The sequence below is a fragment of the Saccoglossus kowalevskii genome, chromosome 3 (genome assembly GCF_978046115.1).
Source record: "Saccoglossus kowalevskii chromosome 3, keSacKowa6.1, whole genome shotgun sequence".
In the NCBI taxonomy this organism is placed as follows: domain Eukaryota; kingdom Metazoa; phylum Hemichordata; class Enteropneusta; family Harrimaniidae; genus Saccoglossus; species Saccoglossus kowalevskii.
In genome coordinates, this window is record NC_140643.1 from 9,424,250 (window position 1) to 9,447,879 (window position 23,630).

Sequence of the window (23,630 nt, forward strand, 5' to 3'; positions counted from 1 at the left end):
ATGTTTGTTTTAATGCGTTATTTGAAATTTGACGCAATAAAAAAAATGTTTTTTTTTGTTGCAATTAAAATTGAGCTTTAAAATGTGACATGCTTTATACTTTTTATGTAATCATCACTATTATTAATATATATATATATATATATATTCATATGGTTGTTGCTTAGCAACGATTTCAGGGAAGATAGGCTGATGTTCTGAATTTGAGGCTTAGAGTAGTTATTGACGCAACAAAAACTACCTGTGACCTTTCTTTGTTAGCATTATGTTGTTACCTTCTCATGAGTGTGTTAAAGCTATCAACATGATTTTAACACAGAAAGTTCACTTATCGATGATTGCATGATTATGTTTTCATGTCAAGATCAATAATAAAATGATGTATATATCTATTGAGTTACTGTATTTACTCGATTAGAAGTGTTTCTTTAATGAAAATGCACATAAACCAAAAAATGCATTTTTTGAGTTAAAGTCTTTTATAGTGACATATTTCATGTACACAGCTTGGTGTACATATACAGACAGTACAATACACGTAAATCCTGAAAAACCTCAACATTGATATTTCTGGCACTTATCTTGAACTGGCACATCTTTTTTTAGTCATTACTCATTACATATAAAATTCATTTTTATTGTTGAAGACTACATTGTTCATTCTTGATATTGGAAAAAGAATTTATTTGTAATTAATATTGGAATTTTGTTCTACGTATCAAACAATGATCAAACTACATCTACATGTATATTTTCATTAAAAAAATGTTTTATTTTATTGACTGCATTGACAAAATGATTGGCAGTCATTACTGTGTAATTATAGTTTATTGATGTCAGCTGTTTACTGTGAGTTGCATTTATGCTTCCTGTTGTAGCAGTTGTTGAATTTATGAGAATTGTGGCGGCCATCTTGTTTGGCCATTGAATAGGTAAAACCTTGTGCCTGGTGAGGGGGGGGGGTGTCTGCAAAAGTGACCATTGCATTTTTTGTGACAGCAGGGGCGTTGACTAGTTTTTGTTTGTATGTATGTGTGGGGGGTAGCTTGTCAGAATATTAATAATGAAAATATAATTCAAATTGTATTTTGTTTCATTCCTTGACTGATGTGCATACTGGTCTCAGCCTGCTCATTTTTGCAATTGGGTTATTTTATCCACAATGGAACAATTTATTTTTGTTAGTGATGTAAAATACTAAACTATTTCAGGTTTATCTAAACTACTGCACATTATATTGCTATAGCAACGAGGCAGTAACAGTGAAACATTATCAGAAATGTATGTCCATATGTATGAATGCCAAAATGTTAAGACCAAGCTAAATTTTTCCTGGCATGAATGATATTATTGCCATGACAACAACTATTGCCATGCCAACAACCTCTAATATGTGTCATCATTGAATGCAGGGTAAAAACAAAAGCTCTGTTTTTTAACAGTGTGCGTATTAATTTTCGGAAATTGATGTGTTATTGTGTTATTGATGGAAGAATACACATTATTTTGCCAGAGATAAGTCAATGCTAAAAACTAAACAATTTTTTGCCAAAAGAATGAAATTTTATAAAATTTGTTTGCATAGTGTTTACAGTAAAAAAAACATGTCTGAACTTAACCTCATCTAAAACAAGAAACCTTATTAAATTTGAGCTTTTACCAGTCTGAATTAAAACCAGGCTAAAACTGTCTAAATACTTTGGGAGAAGAAATTTAGGATGTCAGGTTTAAGCTAATTGATGAATATTTAACTAAATTTGTGGAAGGTGTACATTTTCTTTTAGACTGTACATCATGTACATTATGTGTGAACCCATTAAATTCTGCACTAAATAAAGATGAGTGAAATTATTATTTTGACAATCAATCAATTTATTACTGTAACTTTTTGTACTCTGTCATTATGTATGTACATTATAGTATCTGTTTTACAAATTCAATATTTCTTCCTTCCATAACTTTTTGTTTGAATCGTGAGTATTTTGTCAAAATTTGTAAATTTAATGTCATACATAGTTCAGCGATATTAAGACACAGAAATTATGATAAATATTTAGGTCTTGGATAAAGCGTGATAGAGTGATGTTTTTATTGTGCAGTGTGCCCACGTCGCGTATTTAGAGATCAGCATTTGTATGCAAACAATTAACAGATTTTCGTGACAGTTACTTTTGAAATTAGCTCTGCATGCCATCTTCCGTATTCTGACTGTGATGTAATTTAACTGTCCAGTGATTGCATGCTGTCTGTCTGACAATTAATTTTATTCATTTGTATTCAGTTGACGTTATTTGTGGTTGATCAATACCGAATGAAAACTAAGGTATTCTGAATTTATAAATACCATACATAAGTGGGAGATGTTAATGCTACATATACATATATGAAAACCTTGACTAACACTCTGTGTATGTGAAAACCATACAATCTATCTCGATTGCTGTGTATGTGAAAACCATAAATCTATCTCTACTGCTGTGTATGTGAAAACCATACAATCTATTTCTACTGCTCTGTGTATGTGAAAACCATACAATCTATCTCCACTGCTCTGTGTATGTGAAAACCATAAATCTATCTCTACTGCTGTGTATGTAAAAACCATACAATCTATCTCTACTGCTGTGTATGTGAAACCATACAATCTATCTCTACTGCTGTGTATGTAAAAACCATACAATCTATCTCTACTGCTGTGTATGTGAAACCATACAATCTATCTCTACTGCTGTGTATGTAAAAACCATACAATCTATCTCTACAGCTGTGTATGTAAAAACCATACAATCTATCTCTATTGCTGTGTATGTGAAAACCATACAATCTATCTCTAGTGCTGTGTATGTAAAAACCATACAATCTATCTCTACTGCTCTGTGTATGTGAAAACCATACAATCTATCTCTACTGCTGTGTACGTAAAAACCATACAATCTATCTCTATTGCTGTGTATGTGAAAACCACACAATCTATCTCTAGTGCTGTGTATGTAAAAACCATACAATCTATCTCTACTGCACTATGTATGTGAAAACCATACAATCTATCTCTACTGCTGTGTACGTAAAAACCATACAATCTATCTCTATTGCTGTGTATGTGAAAACCACACAATCTATCTCTAGTGCTGTGTATGTAAAAACCATACAATCTATCTCTACTGCACTGTGTATGTGAAAACCATACAATCTATCTCTACTGCTGTGTACGTAAAAACCATACAATCTATCTCTATTGCTGTGTATGTGAAAACCACACAATCTATCTCTAGTGCTGTGTATGTAAAAACCATACAATCTATCTCTACTGCACTGTGTATGTGAAAACCATACAATCTATCTCCACTGCTCTGTGTATGTAAAAACCATACAATCTATCTCTACTGCTCTGTGTATGTGAAAACCATACAATCTATCTCTACTGCTGTGTACGTAAAAACCATACAATCTATCTCTATTGCTGTGTATGTGAAAACCATACAATCTATCTCTAGTGCTGTGTATGTAAAAACCATAAATCTATCTCCACTGCTCTGTGTATGTGAAAACCATACAATCTATCTCTACTGCTCTGTGTATGTGAAAACCATACAATCTATCTACTGCTGTGTATGTGAAAACCATACAATCTATCTCTACTGCTGTGTATGTGAAAACTACAATCTATCTCCACTGCCTTGTGTATGTGAAAACCATAAATCTATCTCTACCGCTCTGGGTATGTGAAAACCATAAATCTATCTCTACTGCTCTGTGTACTGTGGAATACTTTATTTTCGCTGGAATAAATTTTCGCTGAAAAGGCTTTTTAGGCGTTTTGTGTGGAATTTATTTTCACTGATTTTTGATGAGTTTAATGTGAAATATAGGAAAAAAAGTATATTTGCTGGATTTTATTTTCACGGAAACATCCCTTCAGCGAAAATAGCGAAAATAAATTACAAGCGAAAATAAAGTATTCTACAGTATGTGAAAACCGTAAATCTATCTCTACTGCTGTGTATGTGAAAACCATAAATCTATCTCTACTGCTGTGTATGTGAAAACCATACAATCTATCTCTACTGCACTGTGTATGTGAAAACCATACAATCTATCTCTACTGCTGTGTACGTAAAAACCATACAATCTATTTCTATTGCTGTGTATGTGAAAACCATACAATCTATCTCTACAGCTGTGTATGTAAAAACCATACAATCTATCTCTATTGCTGTGTATGTGAAAACCATACAATCTATCTCTAGTGCTGTGTATGTAAAAACCATACAATCTATCTCTACTGCTCTGTGTATGTGAAAACCATACAATCTATCTCTACTGCTGTGTACGTAAAAACCATACAATCTATCTCTATTGCTGTGTATGTGAAAACCACACAATCTATCTCTAGTGCTGTGTATGTAAAAACCATACAATCTATCTCTACTGCACTATGTATGTGAAAACCATACAATCTATCTCTACTGCTGTGTACGTAAAAACCATACAATCTATCTCTATTGCTGTGTATGTGAAAACCACACAATCTATCTCTAGTGCTGTGTATGTAAAAACCATACAATCTATCTCTACTGCACTGTGTATGTGAAAACCATACAATCTATCTCTACTGCTGTGTACGTAAAAACCATACAATCTATCTCTATTGCTGTGTATGTGAAAACCACACAATCTATCTCTAGTGCTGTGTATGTAAAAACCATACAATCTATCTCTACTGCACTGTGTATGTGAAAACCATACAATCTATCTCCACTGCTCTGTGTATGTAAAAACCATACAATCTATCTCTACTGCTCTGTGTATGTGAAAACCATACAATCTATCTCTACTGCTGTGTACGTAAAAACCATACAATCTATCTCTATTGCTGTGTATGTGAAAACCATACAATCTATCTCTAGTGCTGTGTATGTAAAAACCATAAATCTATCTCCACTGCTCTGTGTATGTGAAAACCATACAATCTATCTCTACTGCTCTGTGTATGTGAAAACCATACAATCTATCTACTGCTGTGTATGTGAAAACCATACAATCTATCTCTACTGCTGTGTATGTGAAAACTACAATCTATCTCCACTGCCTTGTGTATGTGAAAACCATAAATCTATCTCTACCGCTCTGGGTATGTGAAAACCATAAATCTATCTCTACTGCTCTGTGTACTGTGGAATACTTTATTTTCGCTGGAATAAATTTTCGCTGAAAAGGCTTTTTAGGCGTTTTGTGTGGAATTTATTTTCACTGATTTTTGATGAGTTTAATGTGAAATATAGGAAAAAAAGTATATTTGCTGGATTTTATTTTCACGGAAACATCCCTTCAGCGAAAATAGCGAAAATAAATTACAAGCGAAAATAAAGTATTCTACAGTATGTGAAAACCGTAAATCTATCTCTACTGCTGTGTATGTGAAAACCATAAATCTATCTCTACTGCTGTGTATGTGAAAACCATACAATCTATCTCTACTGCACTGTGTATGTGAAAACCATACAATCTATCTCTACTGCTGTGTACGTAAAAACCATACAATCTATTTCTATTGCTGTGTATGTGAAAACCATAAATCTATCTCTACTGCTGTGTACGTAAAAACCATACAATCTATCTCTAGTGCTGTGTATGTGAAAACCATACAATCTATCTCTACTGATGTGTACAGTATGTAAAAACCATACAATCTATCTCTGGTGCTGTGTATGTGAAAACCATACAATCTATCTCTACTGATGTGTATGTAAAAACCATACAATCTATTTCTACTACTCTGTGTATGTAAAAACCATACAATCTATCTCTACTGATGTGTACAGTATGTAAAAACCATACAATCTATCTCTGGTGCTGTGTATGTGAAAACCATACAATCTATCTCTACTGATGTGTATGTAAAAACCATACAATCTATTTCTACTACTCTGTGTATGTAAAAACCATACAATCTATCTCTACTGCTGTGTACGTAAAAACCATACAATCTATCTCTATTGCTGTGTATGTGAAAACCATACAATCTATCTCTAGTGCTGTGTATGTAAAAACCATACAATCTATCTCTACTGCACTGTGTATGTGAAAACCATACAATCTATCTCTACTGCTCTGTGTATGTGAAAACCATACAATCTATCTCTACTGCTGTGTATGTAAAAACCATACAATCTATCTCTACTGCTCTGTGTATGTGAAAACCATAAATCTATTTCTACTGCTCTGTGTATGTGAAAACCATACAATCTATCTCTACTGCTGTGTATGTGAAAACCATAAATCTATCTCTACTGCTCTGTGTATGTGAAAACCATACAATCTATTTCTACTGCTCTGTGTATGTGAAAACCATACAATCTATCTCTACTGCTCTGTGTATGTGAAAACCATAAATCTATCTCTACTGCTCTGTGTATGTAAAAACCATACAATCTATCTCTACTGCTCTGTGTATGTGAAAACCATAAATCTATCTCTACTGCTCTGTGTATGTGAAAACCATACAATCTATCTCTACTGCTGTGTACAGTATGTGAAAACCATTCAATCTATCTCTACTGCTGTGTATGTGAAAACCATACAATCTATCTCTACTGCTCTGTGTATGTGAAAACCATACAATCTATCTCCACTGCTCTGTGTATGTGAAAACCATAAATCTATCTCTACTGCTCTGTGTATGTGAAAACCATACAATCTATCTCTACTGCTCTGTGTATGTGAAAACCATACAATCTATCTCTACTGCTCTGTGTATGTGAAAACCATACAATCTATCTACTGCTCTATGTATGTGAAAACCATACAATCTATCTCCACTGCTCTGTGTATGTGAAAACCATACAATCTATCTCTACTGCTCTGTGTATGTGAAAACCATAATCTATCTACTGCTGTGTATGTGAAAACCAGCAAAGCAAACTTATTCATTCCTCTGTGTAATTCTAACAATTTATCTATTCTCTTTTGAAAGACCTTAACTAGTTTTTTGCGATAATTTCATGGCATTTGTGATAACTCACTGTACCGGTACATAATTTTGTGTATTCCCTGTCTTGCAAAAGCAAGTCTCTCACAAAATGTTTCTTATTTGGTGGTGGATTTGAACTTCACTTTGATGTAACTTGATTCAGATTATGAGTTGGGTTAGCTTACTGGCTGCTTTTATTCTCTCAATTATCAGTTGAAATTTAATTTTACAAAATTCAACTGATAATTGATGTTGTAAATTTGACCAAGCTACCATATATTTTTACTTCATGACGGAAGCTATTATTGTTTCAGCTTGTTTGTTTGTTGACACCTGTCTCCATATTTGATCACAGCTGTCTGATCACTCCACTGACTGATATCCCTGCTATTGCAGCTATGTTACATATTATCTTGAATACCTTCCCTTTTTCATGACAGTCATTGTTTAAATTACTATATAATGTATCTTTAGTACATTATTTGGCACACAAATATTGTCTTAAATTTCTGTTCTTTTCACATCATCAAAACACATTGTCAACTCTATCTTCATGTAGTACAATAGGAAATAACATATTTACGTTATGTCTGGTTATGCCAAGAACATTGTTTCTTGTTTCTGCTTGCCTATCAAATCAAAATATTCGTAGGTAAACATGCACAATTTCATATTGCTGTGTGAAGGCAAAAAAGGTTAATAATATTCTGGTTCATAAACAATGGCAATATAAAACATGACTCTCATTTCAATCAAAATTACTGATTTTTAGTCTCCCCTAAGCCATGTCAAAACCAAAAAATCTCATTTTCACATTCAAATGATTTAGCGAAGTGTCACTTAAAGTAGGTCAACTAAAAAAAAAATGGCTGCCAAATATTTCTCCATTACAACATAGTTATGGAGCAAGTAATTCTGATCTGTTAGTTGATAACTCAAGGTCATTTGAAGAAAATTATTTTGTAATTACACACAACCCTTCAGTATATCCATGCATGGCTATATTGCATGGTCCTAGCATGGCTATATTACATGGTCCATGCATGGCTATATTACATGGTCCTTGCATGGCTATATTACATGGTCCTAGCATGGCTATATTACATGGTCCATGCATGGTTATATTACATGGTCCTAGCATGGCTATATTACATGGTCCATGCATGGCTATATTACATGGTCCTAGCATGGCTATATCACATGGTCCTTGCATGGCTATATTACATGGTCCTTGCATGGTTATATTACATGGTCCTTGCATGGCTATATTACATGGTCCTTGCATGGCTATATTACATGGTCCTTGCATGGCTATATTACATGGTCCTTGCATGGCTATATTACATGGTCCTTGCATGGCTATATTACATGGTCCTAGCATGGCTATATTACATGGTCCTAGCATGGCTATATTACATGGTCCTTGCATGGCTATATTACATGGTCCTTGCATGGCTATATTACATGGTCCTTGCATGGCTATCTTACATGGTCCTTGCATGGCTATATTACATGGTCCTTGCATGGTTATATTACATGGTCCTTGCATTGCTATATTACATGGTCCTTGCATGGTTATATTACATGCTCCTTGCATGGCTATGTTACATGTACATGCTCCTTGCATGGCTATATTACATGTTCCTTGAATGACTATATTACATGGTCCTTGCATGGCTATCTTACATGGTCCTTGCATGGCTATATTACATGGTCCTTGCATGGTTATATTACATGGTCCTTGCATTGCTATATTACATGGTCCTTGCATGGTTATATTACATGCTCCTTGCATGGCTATATTACATGGTCCTTGCATGGCTATATTACATGTTCCTTGAATGACTATATTACATGGTCCTTGCATGGCAATATTTAGATGGTCCTTGCATGGTTATATTACATGCTCCTTGCATGGCTATATTACATGGTCCTTGCATGGCTATATTACATGGTCCTTGCATGGCTATCTTACATGGTCCTTGCATGGCTATATTACATGGTCCTTGCATGGTTATATTACATGGTCCTTGCATTGCTATATTACATGGTCCTTGCATGGTTATATTACATGCTCCTTGCATGGCTATATTACATGTACATGCTCCTTGCATGGCTATATTACATGTTCCTTGAATGACTCTATTACATGGTCCTTGCATGGCAATATTTAGATGGTCCTTGCATGGTTATATTACATGCTCCTTGCATGGCTATATTACATGTACATGCTCCTTGCATGACTATATTACATGTACATGCTCCTTCCATGGCTATATTACATGTTCCTTGAATGACTATATTACATGGTCCTTGCATGGCAATATTTAGATGGTCCTTGCATGGCTAATATTACATGCTCCATCATGTTGTGCAATCACATACCTGATTGTGGCTTTGGTATTTACCTACCATTTCATATTCATGTTGTGCAATCACATACCTGATTGTGGCTTTGATATTTACCTACCATTTCATATTCATGTTGTGCAATCACGTACCTGATTGTGGCTATGATATTTACCTACCATTTCATATTCATGTTGTCCAATCACATACCTGATTGTGGCTTTGGTATTTACCTACCATTTCATATTCATGTTGTCCAATCACGTACCTGATTGTGGCTATGATATTTACCTACCATTTCATATTCATGTTTGTGATATATACCCGAGTATATGTAGGTCTACTGGTAGTTATTCAACCATTAAACCTTAAAATGGCGTTTAGTTATGTAAACTTAATCTGATCCATCATGTGTTCTGGAAGTACCATTTTACAGGGGCGGGGGGGGGGGGGGCATGTATACATGTTTTCACCAGTATACAGTGCTAGCTAGATAGGCGATGCCAATTCAATGATAGGAACACTGTTTTTTGAGTGAATGACCTGTCATGACTAATAGTAGAATGTTTCTTCTATTAAAATCTAATCCGTGCATTGTTGAATTATTTTGAATGATGAATGATGTCATTTGTAATCTTATATATACAATCTAAATATAAATAAGTGGTGATTAATGTCGTGTTAACCTTTTGAGTACTACACTCAATTGTTACCATTCACAGAATAAAATTTATCGCACATTTTTACCAAAACTTCGATCAAACCCTGTAGCCAATAGGAAACAATGTTCATTTGGTCCAAATTATGGGAAAAAAAGGTCTGGTTGTGAAAAACGAAGGCACTAAAAGGTTTATGACAAACTACATGTCTGCTTTGTAATAGTGAATGTGTAGTCTGTGTGTCTGTGTACAGACAATACATGTTAGACATACAATCATCTCATGACAGTTTACAAGCTTTATTGTATTACAGTGCAATCATTAACAATTTACAAGATGTTTTGAAATCCTATTCACTTTATGCTATACAAAACATATTGACTAATTGATATGTTTGAATTTAATAACCAAAACCTTGCACAGCATCATAAAATTAAAGATTAAATAAATATGAGGTTACTAATTTAGGCTTCACATGAATATTCTAATTGTTATGTTTAAGTTTGTATTTCCCCTGACATTAATTCGAATGAATGCTTAATTGTAGAATGTGTTTTCTGAGGTGTGGCAATTTTATCACTTTGTAATTATTGTCTGTCTGTTTTGTTTATTGTAATTACTGCACTATTGTTTTTTTTACCCATAAGTTGTACTCCATATGGTATGGGTAGCATATGGCTTTCTCTGATATAATAATGTGATGATGGTTGGGGGCAAATGGTGTGGATAATTTCAATATGATTATTTCAACCAATTGTCATCAAATGCAGTGAGAATGTTAAAACATATAATATACTACCATTATACAGCCTTATAAATCGATATATTTGTGTTTTATGCATGTCCAGAAATAATCTCATGTGTATATGTAGTTGTGATTGCAACAATTAGCTTGATTTGGACGTCAGCTAACCATATTGTCTGCATCAATAATCCATATCATCATGGTTCATCTAAATTGGTATTGGTCAAGTAGAAAATTAGGATGCGGATGTTGAGGTTTCAGTTATTTTGTAATTCCTTTGTAATGTGCAATTTTAACAGGACTTAACAGGATTGCTCTTGCTGGACTATCATTGTAACATGGAAACCATGGGGAAAAATCTACTGAAAACATAATAGGAAATGTACAATTCCTTTCTTGATATACAATGATGGCTGCCAGAAACCCACTTATGTCCGCTGTTAATAACCTGCTTAGCTGCTTGGGAAAATTCTACTGTCTGGTCGATCACTGACCCCATGTTCATTGAACTGAATGATATGCCAACTTAATTGGATTTTGTTGTCAGTGATTGTCAAATAAAATGGTGCCCATATAATGCCAGAGACCACTGCCATATCTATTCACTGCTAGAAGAATCTGTGCTTGTGACATGATTTGATTCACTCTTTGAAAAACCATGTTCATTCTAAATCACGTTTTCTTTAAAATTGTTCATCATGGTAAATCATGTCATACACAGCAGTGTAAATCATAGCAAGAAAAATGATGCCGATCAAAGGCATTGGGTATTGACGTGTGTGCATATTTTAGTGTATGCAGCAGTGACAATATTTCATGGCAAAATAATTAATCATTTTAATATTAGTCAACATTGTGTTGACATTTTTTCACTGTTATCTATTTCTGAGAAAACAAATATTATACTCAAATTGAGATTTCGGGTTTTCATAGAGCACATAAACATTTCGTTTAATGGTAGGGTTTATGTTAAAACTCACAAAAATGTTTTAATTTTAAGATAATAGAGCTCATATAGGTTATTGTCTGTCATCATCTGTCCATTGTCCATCAACAATTCTATTTTTGACTTCTTGAAAACTACCAGACCAATTACTTTGATACTTGGCATGTAGATAGCACCTTTGTCAGTTTTGCTCATTTCGAGATATCTTCAATTCTCAATTGTCAATGAATATTTTTGTCATTTTCAAGGAATAATTATATCTCCAGTACATCTGGTACTATGAGGCTAATTGCTGGTACATATCTCCAGTACAGCTGGTACTATGAGTCTAATTGCTGGTACATATCTCTAGTACATCTGGTACTACATGTATGAGGTTAATTGCTGGTACATATCTCCAGTACAGCTGGTACTCTGAGGCTAATTGCTGGTACATATCTCTAGTACATCTGGTACTATGAGGTTAATTGCTGGTACATATCTCCAGTACATCTGGTACTATGAGGCTAATTGCTGGTACATATCTCCAGTACAGCTGGTACTATGAGGCTAATTGCTGGTACATATCTCTAGTACATCTGGTACTATGAGGCTAATTACTGGTACATATTTCAGGTACATCTGGTACTACATGTACGAGGCTAATTGCTGGTACATATCTCTAGTACATATGGTACTATGAGGCTAATTGCTGGTACATATTTCTAGTACCTCTGGTACTATGAGGTTAATTTCTGGTACATATCTCTAGTACATCTGGTACTATGAGGCTAATTGCTGGTACATATTTCTGGTACAGCTGGTACATATCTCTAGTACATCTGGTACTATGAGGCTAATTACTGGTACATATTTCAGGTACAGCTGGTACTATGAGGTTAATTGCTGGTACATATCTCTAGTACATCTGGTACTATGAGGCTAATTGCTGGTACATATTTCTGGTACAGCTGGTACATATCTCTAGTACATCTGGTACTATGAGGCTAATTACTGGTACATATCTCTAGTACATCTGGTACTATGAGGCTAATTGCTGGTACATATCTCTACTACATCTGGTACTATGAGGCTAATTACTGGTACATATCTCTAGTACCTCTGGTACTATGAGGTTAATTGCTGGTACATATCTCTACTACATCTGGTACTATGAGGCTAATTTCTGGTACATATCTCTACTACATCTGGTACTATGAGGCTAATTACTGGTACATATCTCTAGTACATCTGGTACTATGAGGCTAATTACTGGTACATATTTCGAGTACACCTGGTACTATGAGGCTAATTACTGGTACATATCTCTTGTACATCTGGTACTATGAGGCTAATTGCTGGTACATATCTCTACTACATCTGGTACTAAGAGGCTAATTACTGGTACATATCTCTAGTACATCTGGTACTATGAGGCTAATTACTGGTACATATTTCGAGTACACCTGGTACTATGAGTCTAATTGCTGGTACATATCTCTAGTACATCTGGTACTATGAGGCTAATTGCTGGTACATATTTCGAGTACATCTGGTACTATGAGGCTAATTGCTGGTACATATCTCCAGTACAGCTGGTACTATGAGTCTAATTGCTGGTACATATCTCTAGTACATCTGGTACTATGAGGCTAATTGCTGGTACATATTTCGAGTACATCTGGTACTATGAGGCTAATTGCTGGTACATATTTCGAGTACACCTGGTACTCTGAGGCTAATTGCTGGTACATATCTCTAGTACATCTGGTACTATGAGGCTAATTTCTGGTACATATCTCTACTACATCTGGTACTATGAGGCAAATTGCTGGTACATATCTCTAGTACATCTGGTACTATGAGGCTAATTTCTGGTACATATCTCTAGTACATCTGGTACTATGAGGCTAATTGCTGGTAAGTATCCCAGGTACTCAATGTGGATTAACATGCAACTGGGGAAAACCTGCCTCAGAATAATCCATAAAGCTGAGACAATTGCATATAATGCATACCATCCATCCATACATGATTTACAGTCAATTAACCATATATGCCTGTGAAATTATAAACAATCATCGGAATTTCATTTGAAAACCACAATATCTACAATGTGCAGGGTCAATTAATAACTTGTTTTGAAATATAGGTGGTAGAAATGACTAGAAAGGTTGATTCAGTAAATGAAATTGTGTAAAATGATTGGATAGTTGGTTAATTAGTAAATTAATTAAGTCATAATTATTATTCATCATTCAGGAAATGTTTCTTAATTATTTAAGAAGCTAAAACATACACCCTAGTGCTTCCAAATAATAAGCTGAATACTGCATTGCTCTATTAGAAGTGCATATGAACCAAAACCAGTGGTTGTCCACTGTAGGGAACCAGTGATCTGATTGACTACATAGATTATACTGGCCCCATTGGTTGTCTACTGTAGGGAACCAGTGATCTGATTGACTACATATATTATACTGGCCCCATTGGTTGTCTACTGTAGGGAACCAGTGATCTGATTGACTACATATATTATACTGGTCCCACTGGTTGTCTACTGTAGGGAACCAGTGATCTGATTGACTACATAGATTATACCGGTACTGGCCCCATTGGTTGTCTACTGTAGGGAACCAGTGATCTGATTGACTACATAGATTATACCGGTACTGGCCCCATTGGTTGTCTACTGTAGGGAACCAGTGATCTGATTGACTACATAGATTATACCGGTACTGGCCCCATTGGTTGTCTACTGTAGGGAAACCAGTGATCTGATTGACTACATAGATTATACCGGTACTGGCCCCATTGGTTGTCTACTGTAGGGAACCAGTGATCTGATTGACTACATATATTATACTGGTTCCATTGGTTGTCTACTGTAAGGAACCAGTGATCTGATTGACTATATATATTATACTGGTCCCATTGGTTGTCCACTGTAGGGAAACCAGTGATCTGATTGACTACATAGATTATACTGATCCCATTGGTTGCCCTATGCAGGGGAACCAGTGATCTGATTGACTACATATGTTATACTGGTCCCATTGGTTGTCCACTGCAGGGGAACCAGTGATCTGATTGACTACATACATTATACTGATCCCATTGGTTGCCCTATGCAGGGGAACCAGTGATCTGATTGACTACATATGTTATACTGGTCTCATTGGTTGTCCACTGCAGGGGAACCAGTGATCTGATTGACTACATATGTTATACTGGTCCCATTGGTTGTCTACTGTAGGGAACCAGTGATCTGATTATACACAATTTATGTGTAACAATCTGAATATCCAATAAATAATATGTGAAACCCAACAATGTGTAATCATTTCAAATTGCTACAGTAAGGGATTGATAAATTATAAAAAAATGTAAAATTATAAAGTGTAACAATTTAATGTAGATGTAGTATGCAAATCTAGTACAAATAGCTGTCAAAAACAGGCTTTTCAAAGTTGACAAATTTTATCATTGCATGGCGGCTTTCAATGCAAAGCAACCTTGGATTCGCAATCTAACGGAAATCATTTGACAAATGTAATTATTGTCTCTGATATGTTTGCTTTTGAGTTCTGTGGCTCACATTGAATTAAACTAACAATTTCTTCCATGTCTGTTTTTCATCAAAATAATAATTATTCTAATTTGTATGCACCTGTGATTTATATGGTTTTGAGTTGGACACAGGCATTTAAAGTATGGGAGACATTGACAGGAATGAACTACATGGCATTGACTTCTTGACCTGATGTGAACTCTTCTCTCATAATGAAGTACATGTACAATGTTATTTGTAATAACATAGTTTTTCATCTTGAAATATTATTATTCAATAATATTCTTGTCTACGAATTGTGAATAGGAGTATGGCTGGCTATGGAATTCTGGCAATCTCAATAAAATAGTCAGCATGCTCATTTCAAGGTTACGAGATATGTGTTGTATTCTGTATAAATTATGATAATTATGCTTTTCTCTTGGTTTGTTATATTTTATGTAAAAATGGAATTTAATTGTTTTTTTTTTCTTTTTTACTCAACATTTTTTTATATTAGGCGTATAGCAATATGGTCCTATAAATAAATAAAAACATACATTGTATCTACTTCAAACATTGATATTATGCCATCCATACTGTTGGTAGTGTTCAGAATCAATTATTAATATTGTACTATAATGTTGGTAGTGTTCAGAATCAATTATTAATATTGTACTATAATGTTGGTAGTGTTCAGAATCAATTATTAATATTGTACTATAATTTGGTAGTGTTCAGAATCAATTATTAATATTGTACTATAATGTTGGTAGTGTTCAGAATCAATTATTAATATTGTACTATAATGTTGGTAGTGTTCAGAATCAATTATTAATATTGTACTATAATGTTGGTAGTGTTCAGAATCAATTATTAATATTGTACTATAATGTTGGTAGTGTTCAGAATCAATTATTAATATTGTACTATAATGTTGGTAGTGTTCAGAATCAATTATTAATTTTGTACTATAATGTTTGTAGTGTTCAGAATCAATTATTAATATTGTACTATAATGTTGGTAGTGTTCAGAATCAATTATTAATATTGTACTATAATTTGGCAGTGTTCAGAATCAATTATTAATATTGTACTATAATGTTGGTAGTGTTCAGAATCAATTATTAATATTGTACTATAATGTTGGTAGTGTTCAGAATCAATTATTAATATTGTACTATAATGTTGGTAGTGTTCAGAATCAATTATTAATATTGTACTATAATGTTGGTAGTGTTCAGAATCAATTATTAATATTGTACTATAATGTTGGTTGTGTTCAGAATCAATTATTAATTTTGTACTATAATGTTGGTAGTGTTCAGAATCAATTATTAATTTTGTACTATAATGTTGGTTGTGTTCAGAATCAATTATTAATTTTGTACTATAATGTTGGTAGTGTTCAGAATCAATTATTAATATTGTACTATAATGTTGGTTGTGTTCAGAATCAATTATTAATTTTGTACTATAATGTTGGTAGTGTTCAGAATCAATTATTAATTTTGTACTATAATGTTGGTTGTGTTCAGAATCAATTATTAATTTTGTACTATAATGTTGGTAGTGTTCAGAATCAATTATTAATATTGTACTATAATGTTGGTTGTGTTCAGAATCAATTATTACTATTGTACTATATTGTTGGTTGTGTTCAGAATCAATTATTAATTTTGTACTATAATGTTGGTAGTGTTCAGAATCAATTATTAATATTGTACTATAATGTTGGTTGTGTTCAGAATCAATTATTAATATTGTACTATAATGTTGGTAGTGTTCAGAATCAATTATTAATATTGTACTATAATGTTGGTAGTGTTCAGAATCAATTATTAATATTGTACTATAATGTTAGTTGTGTTCAGAATCAATTAATAATATTGTACTATAATGTTAGTTGTGTTCAGAATCAATTAATAATATTGTACTATAATGTTGGTTGTGTTCAGAATCAATTATTAATATTGTACTATAATGTTAGTTGTGTTCAGAATCAATTAATAATATTGTACTATAATGTTAGTTGTGTTCAGAATCAATTAATAATATTGTACTATAATGTTAGTTGTGTTCAGAATCAATTAATAATATTGTACTATAATGTTAGTTGTGTTCAGAATCAATTAATAATATTGAACTATAATGTTAGTTGTGTTCAGAATCAATTAATAATATTGTACTATAATGTTAGTTGTGTTCAGAATCTATTAATAATATTGTACTATAATGTTGGTTGTGTTCAGAATCAATTAATAATGATGTACTATAATGTTGGTTGTGTTCAGAATCAATTAATAATATTGTACTATAATGTTGGTTGTGTTCAGAATCAATTAATAATATTGTACTATAATGTTAGTTGTGTACAGAATCAATTAATAATATTGTACTATAATGTTGGTTGTGTACAGAATCAATTAACAATATTGTACTATAATGTTGGTTGTGTTCAGAATCAATTAATAATATTGTACTATAATGTTGGTTGTGTTCAGAATCAATTAATAATATTGTACTATAATGTTAGTTGTGTTCAGAATCAATTAATAATATTGTACTATAATGTTGGTTGTGTTCAGAATCAATTAAAAAAAAAGATAACATCAAGAGCTCTATTTCCGACCTTGATACTTGTTAAATCTCTATTTTGTCCATAAAAGTAACTGTTTTGAGAAGATTGAAGTTTATAAATTATGCATGAGAAAATGTTCTTCCATTTTAAGTGGTTTAGTGCTTATATGTATCTTTACTCTCATTGCCATTCCCCTCATGTTATCCAGGATTGAAAGCTTTCACAGCTTATGCAGATGTTATTGTTGGGGTTAAGATGGGGACAATCAAAACCATGGTCTTTGTGGCTCAACTGTAAACAGGTGATATGTACAATCTATGTGGAATATTTTGTCTTTAAATTATTAATGTGTATTTAACTAAATAAAATGTGAGGCCTAAACATTTCAATGAAACTTGTATATAATGTGAGGCCTTAACATTTCAATGAAACTTGTACGTACATAATGTGAAGCCTAAACATTTCAATGAAACTTGTATAGTGTGAGGCCTAGACATTTCAATGAAACTTGTGCGTATATAATGTGAAGCCTAAACATTTCAATGAAACTTGTATATAATGTGAGGCCTTAACATTTCAATGAAACTTGTACATATATAATGTGAAGCCTAAACATTTCAATGAAACTTGTATATAATGTGAGGCCTTAACATTTCAATGAAACTTGTACGTACATAATGTGAAGCCTAAACATTTCAATGAAACTTGTGTATAATGTGAGGCTATAACATTTCAATGAAACTTGCACATATATAATGTGAAGTTTAAACATTTCAATGAAACTTGTATATAATGTGAGGCCTAGATATTTCAATGAAACATATATATAATTTGAGGCCTGGACAGCTCAATGAAACTTGTATATAATGTGAGGCCTAGATATTTCAATGAAACATATATATAATTTGAGGCCTGGGCAGCTCAATGAAACTTGTATATAATGTGAGGCCTAGATATTTCAATGAAACATATATATAATGTGAGGCCTAGATATTTCAATGAAACATATATATATAATTTGAGGCCTGGGCAGCTCAATGAAACTTGTATATAATGTGAGGCCTAGACATTTCAATGAAACTTGTATATAATTTGAGGCCTGGCAGCTCAATGAAACTTGTATATAATGTGAGGCCTAGACATTTCAATGAAACTTGTATATAATTTGAGGCCTGGGCAGCTCAATGAAACTTGTATATAATTTGAGGCCTAGACATTTCAATGAAACTTGTATATAATTTGAGGCCTGGCAGCTCAATGAAACTTGTATATAATGTGAGGCCTAGACATTTCAATGAAACTTGTATATAATTTGAGGCCTGGGCAGCTCAATGAAACATATATAATGTGAGGAAATACATTGATTGACTGTCACAATACATGCAAATTAATAAAAAGGAGCACCCAATGTTGTTGTCATTGTGACAATAGCTTTGTTATTATCCTTCTCTGTGATTACCAGTCTTACTAAATTTATTTAAAACTGCTCTGCTTTCTAAGAAGAAAATATGTAAAATTGTTTAAAAAAGATTGTATTACTAACAGATCCTAAATAAAATCACATTTTTGATTTGAAGGATTTTAGTTGTGACTATATGTATGTCATGAAATATGCAACTTAGTAACATGATTTGTATATGCTTGCATGACTACATTAAGGGACAATTAGTATGCACGACTGATGGGTGCTTTATTTCACAGTCTTTGAGCACCAAGTGGAGAGAAAAGCGAAAGATACGAAGGCATGTAAATGATGTGTTAAATTAACCATGCGGTGAGAGACAAGATAGAGTAAATGCTACTAACTAGGGACCATATTATGAATTATTGTGAGCTCATTTAAAACGTTCAGTTATGAAGTGATTTGTACTGCCAATCATAAAAAAAACAGGCATATCATGAACATCAAAAGTATCTTTCTTTTTTTCTGCATGAATGTGCAAAATTGACTATTTATATTTGTTCTCTACTTGCCTGACTTTTTCTTGTGAAACATGCATGATATTTAAAACCAATTAATTTATAACAATTTGATGAAATTTATGTGGGAATGCTCATAACAGTTTCACTTCACTGTATGTGGTCTTCTATAATGTAATTTTATGTGTCCTTCTGTCCTTTCATTCCCTATATTTATGGTCCCATATCATGTGTTGTTAGATGGCATATTCCATTCTGTACTCACATACCTTCTACATATGGTGTTAGGTGGCATATTCCATTCTGTACTCACATACCTTCTACATATGGTGTTAGGTGGCATATTCCATTCTGTACTCCCATACCTTCTACATATGGTATTAGGTGGCATATTCCATTCTGTACTCCCATACCTTCTACATATTGTGTTAGGTGGCATATTCCATTCCGTACTCTCATACCTTCTACATATGTTGTTAGATGGCACATTCCATTCTGTACTCCCATACCTTCTACATATGGTATCAGGTGGCATATTCCATTCTGTACTCCCATACCTTCTACATATGGTGTTAGGTGGCATATTCCATTCTGTACTCCCATACCTTCTACATATGGTATTAGGTGGCATATTCCATTCTGTACTCCCATACCTTCTACATATGGTGTTAGGTGGCATATTCCATTCCGTACTCTCATACCTTCTACATATGTTGTTAGATGGCACATTCCATTCTGTACTCCCATACCTTCTACATATGGTATCAGGTGGCATATTCCATTCTGTACTCCCACACCTTCTACATATGGTGTGAGGTGGCACATTCCATTCCGTACTCTCATACCTTCTACATATGGTGTGATGTGGCACATTCCATTCCGTACTCTCATACCTTCTACATATGGTGTGATGTGGCACATTCCATTCCGTACTCTCATACCTTCTACATATGGTGTTAGGTGGCACCTTCCATTCCGTACTCCCACACTCTCTACATATGTTGTTAGGTGGCACATTCCATTCTGTACTCCCATACCTTCTACATATGGTGTTAGGTGGCATATTCCCTTCTGTACTCCAATACTCTCTACATATGGTGTTAGGTGGCACATTTCATTCTGTACTCCCATACCTTCTACATATGGTATTAGGTGGCATATTCCATTTTGTACTTTCCTACCTTCAACATATGGTGTTAGGTGGCATATTCCATTCTGTACTCCCATACTCTCTACATATGTTGTTAGGTGGTACATTCCATTCTGTACTCCCATACCTTCTACATATGGTATTAGGTGGCATATTCCATTCTGTACTCCCATACCTTCTACATATGGTATTAGGTGGCATATTCATTCTGTCCCATATCATCTACATTTAGTTCCATATCATATGGTGGATGCCAACTACATTGTATGTTCTGTAATAATATCTGATATGAGATACAGAATTTATTTCAGTGTCTGGCATATTTTACCATTTTTATCTGCACACTTCCATCTTCACCTTTTATCATTATTCCCTTGGACTTAGTTTATGTTTTCTAACATGTTTCTAACCTTCATTTTCTAAAGGGTTTAAATTTCTTTTTTAATTCACGGTGATGTAACTGTTTCTTTGAATGTTAATTTGTATTTGAACTTTGACCTAGAATGACTTGGAATCACCAATGTCTGCAGGTTATGTGACATGTACAATATCATGAATTATGACTTTGTTGGTATATCCATATGGTATGTCTTAGTTTGACAGTGAAATAACAAAACAGCTGTATTCTGTCTAGTGAGTAAAACCACAATGATAGACTCTGACCACATAATAAAGTATATCATTTAATAATAACTCTGAAATACTTAATCATGTTACTTTCAATTAAATGAATTTATAGCAGCATTGAGTTATTTGTGATATTCATCAATAACAAATCAACATTTCTATACATTTTGATATTCTATGGTTAATAATTTTATTAACATTATTAACTAAGGTATGCCTAAATGGTTGCTATCTTAGTCATGTGGACTAATCTATAGGAGAATGATAAAACTGCATCTTTACAAAGAATATCCAGTTTCAGCATTTATAAATAAACTTACTCATTTAATTGATGTACCCTATTTATGTCTTATTTGCTCAATTTTAGGACTGTAAACCACTTAATTTGCAAGAAATAAATTTTGGAGAAAAACATTTTATGGGTTCCTACGTCACTGACTTTCTCAAAATTTGTTCTTCATGAGTGTCTTATAATCTGAAAAAGCAAAATTTCTATCAGTGAAAATTCAATGGTTTAGTGCAGTACTGGTATACTAGTATTGGATCATTATGAATTGTATTGAGGGATGGGGAGTGTCCATTTACTGCTGATAATCTTCATAACATCCTGTTTTATTGCCTGCCTCCTTCTGACTAACACTCATGCTGATTGATGAAGCCATAGTTGAATTGTTTTTTGATTTATTCAAGGTTGAGGAGTGTGGAATTGATACTCACATCATTCATGTATTAGATATAGGGCAGAAAGGTAATGGGGTGTCATAACCTTTGACCTCATCAAGGAAACCATTCTTTTCATTCAGTAATTTAATCGGTTTTCTAATCCTTTATTTTTTTCTTGTTGTCAATAAAATTGTAATGTTATAAATTATTTCTGAAGTTATCTTTAAGTTAGCCTTTGCTTAAAGCCACTTCTTGATTGCTTTGTTTTTGTGTAATGGTTGGTATTTTTGCTACCCTTTGGATGAGATTCTTTGCTGTTTATAATCAGTTGCATATGAGTTGAATAGTTCTTTTCTCTCATTGTTGAAAATCGACATACATTTTTATTTTGTAACTGTTTTCTGTATTTTTAAAATTTATCAAATTTTCATAGATTTTCGGCCAATTTTCTTTTATTAGAATTCAATAAAAAATAATAACATATTTGTCATGTAATTAGCGAATTTCTTCTTAAAATATTAGTTGGAATGTACATGTATGATTACATATTTGTCATATTTCGTACCGTTAGCATTTTCTTCTTTTTAGAAATTCTGTAAAAATTCTGTAGATTCATTCCTGTAGATTTTGTGACTTATTAGTTGTTATGCAAAAAGCTAATATCTTGTGTACCAAAGAAGAGTACCATGGTATGACCAAGACTAGAACACAGTGTCTCCATGGCCTTGCATAAATATAATAATATGCAGGGAATGTGATATATGTAGCATTTATTTATTTTCTTTCACTACTGCATACATGTATTTAGCTCCGCTGTCGACTTTGTCGAGCAGAGCTTATTATATGAGTGATTGTCCGTCGTCGTCTGTGTCAATGTTTTACTTTTTCGACTTCTTCTTGAAAACTACAAGCCTGAATGCTTTGATACTTGGTGTATATGTACCTTGGGTAGACCTCTCTCTGAGATTTGTTCATTTCATGATGATATCTTCAATTCTCTAATTTTGGTGAATATTTTTGTCATTTTTGGTAAAAAGTGATATTTTCGACTTCTTGTTAAAAACAGTAAGTCCAATTACTTTGATATTACATATGTAGATACTACATGTGGACCTCTCTCAGATTTGTTCATTTTGTAATGATATCTTCAATTCTCTAATTTTGGTGAATATTTTTGTTATTTTTGGTAAAAAGTGATATTTTCGACTTCTTGTTAAAAACGGTAAGTCCAATTACTTTGATATTGCATATATAGATACTACATGTGGATCTCTCTCAGATTTGTTCATTTTGTAATGATATCTTCAATTCTCTAATTTTGGTGAATATTTTTGTTATTTTTGGTAAAAAGTGATATTTTCGACTTCTTGTTAAAAACAGTAAGTCCAATTACTTTGATATTACATATATAGATACTACATGTGGACCTCTCTCAGATTTGTTCATTTTGTAATGATATCTTTAATTCTCTAATTTTGGTGAATATTTCTG